Source organism: Phyllobates terribilis, unplaced genomic scaffold (genome assembly GCF_046119375.1).
Source record: "Phyllobates terribilis strain yellow unplaced genomic scaffold, ASM4611937v1 Scaffold_3071__1_contigs__length_91735, whole genome shotgun sequence".
In the NCBI taxonomy this organism is placed as follows: domain Eukaryota; kingdom Metazoa; phylum Chordata; class Amphibia; order Anura; family Dendrobatidae; genus Phyllobates; species Phyllobates terribilis.
This window is the reverse complement of record NW_027365825.1, coordinates 10,001-12,500: the sequence shown is the minus strand read 5'-3', so window position 1 is coordinate 12,500 and position 2,500 is coordinate 10,001.

The following is a 2,500-nucleotide window of genomic DNA, read 5'->3' as shown; positions in this document are numbered from 1 at the left end:
CAGACTTCCAGACAGGGGAGCGTGTCAGTGCGCGCATCCGATTTCAGTTCCAGAGCGATTCGCGCGATGAGTCCTTGATACTTAGTCGTTTTTGGCAAAATTTCTGACTTTTTGAAAATTTCACAATTTTGTGAAAACTTCCACAAAATGAGGTTCTAGTATGTTAGAGGGCATCCCAGGAGGGCTCCAAAAGTGTGGGTAAAATATATATCCCACAGGGGGAAAATTGAAAAAAAGTTGAAAAAAAAAATTTTTGGGGACTTAGAAAATTTTCACACATGTGTCAGACTTCCAGACAGGGGAGCGTGTCAGTGCGCGCATCCGATTTCAGTTCCAGAGCGATTCGCGCGATGAGTCCTTGATACTTAGTCGTTTTTGGCAAAATTTCTGACTTTTTGAAAATTTCACAATTTTGTGAAAACTTCCACAAAATGAGGTTCTAGTATGTTAGAGGGCATCCCAGGAGGGCTCCAAAAGTGTGGGTAAAATATATATCCCACAGGGGGAAAATTGAAAAAAAGTTGAAAAAAAAAATTTTTGGGGACTTAGAAAATTTTCACACATGTGTCAGACTTCCAGAGAGGGGAGCATGTCAGTGCGCGCATCCGATTTCAGTTCCAGAGCGATTCGCGCGATGAGTCCTTGATACTTAGTCGTTTTTGCAAAATTTCTGACTTTTTTGAAAATTTCACAATTTTGTGAAAACTTCCACAAAATGAGGTTCTAGTATGTTAGAGGGCATCCCAGGAGGGCTCCAAAAGTGTGGGTAAAATATATATCCCACAGGGGGAAAATTGAAAAAAAGTTGAAAAAAAAAATTTTTGGGGACTTAGAAAATTTTTCAACTTTTGTCAGACTTCCAGACAGGGGAGCGTGTCAGTGCGCGCATCCGATTTCAGTTCCAGAGCGATTCGCGCGATGAGTCCTTGATACTTAGTCGTTTTTGGCAAAATTTCTGACTTTTTGAAAATTTCACAATTTTGTGAAAACTTCCACAAAATGAGGTTCTAGTATGTTAGAGGGCATCCCAGGAGGGCTCCAAAAGTGTGGGTAAAATATATATCCCACAGGGGGAAAATTGAAAAAAAGTTGAAAAAAAAAATTTTTGGGGACTTAGAAAATTTTCACACATGTGTCAGACTTCCAGAGAGGGGAGCATGTCAGTGCGCGCATCCGATTTCAGTTCCAGAGCGATTCGCGCGATGAGTCCTTGATACTTAGTCGTTTTTGCAAAATTTCTGACTTTTTGGAAAATTTCACAATTTTGTGAAAACTTCCACAAAATGAGGTTCTAGTATGTTAGAGGGCATCCCAGGAGGGCTCCAAAAGTGTGGGTAAAATATATATCCCACAGGGGGAAAATTGAAAAAAAGTTGAAAAAAAAAATTTTTGGGGACTTAGAAAATTTTTCAACTTTTGTCAGACTTCCAGACAGGGGAGCGTGTCAGTGCGCGCATCCGATTTCAGTTCCAGAGCGATTCGCGCGATGAGTCCTTGATACTTAGTCGTTTTTGGCAAAATTTCTGACTTTTTGAAAATTTCACAATTTTGTGAAAACTTCCACAAAATGAGGTTCTAGTATGTTAGAGGGCATCCCAGGAGGGCTCCAAAAGTGTGGGTAAAATATATATCCCACAGGGGGAAAATTGAAAAAAAGTTGAAAAAAAAAATTTTTGGGGACTTAGAAAATTTTCACACATGTGTCAGACTTCCAGAGAGGGGAGCATGTCAGTGCGCGCATCCGATTTCAGTTCCAGAGCGATTCGCGCGATGAGTCCTTGATACTTAGTCGTTTTTGCAAAATTTCTGACTTTTTTGAAAATTTCACAATTTTGTGAAAACTTCCACAAAATGAGGTTCTAGTATGTTAGAGGGCATCCCAGGAGGGCTCCAAAAGTGTGGGTAAAATATATATCCCACAGGGGGAAAATTGAAAAAAAGTTGAAAAAAAAAATTTTTGGGGACTTAGAAAATTTTTCAACTTGTGTCAGACTTCCAGAGAGGGGAGCATGTCAGTGCGCGCATCCGATTTCAGTTCCAGAGCGATTCGCGCGATGAGTCCTTGATACTTAGTCGTTTTCAGAAGTCACAATTTTGACTTCCAGGACCCGCAAAACGTTTGTAAATTGAGCCCGCTCCCCAGTTCCAAGCGTTTTGAGGTGTCCCCGGTTGCAGTAATGCAGCCTGCCCACTAGATGTCGCAAAAGAGACAAAAAGTGAAAAAGAACCAGAATGAGGAAATTCCAGGGAGCCGAATCCGCCTGACAGTTCCAGGCGATCGGGCACTTTTTTGCATGCGTCCCTAAAGTGGGTATAGGGTGACACTCCATGCAAAGACCCAGTTTTGCACACCACCGGCAGAATATATGAGAGAGAGGTACCTCTCAGCCCCGACACATTTCGACTCATTTAAGCTGGTTTTCACCTCCGTAGGCCTGGGTATGCGTTTTGGCTATGAGTCCCTGTTCGGCTGGAGGTCTGCACCTTGGCTGAACCCAGG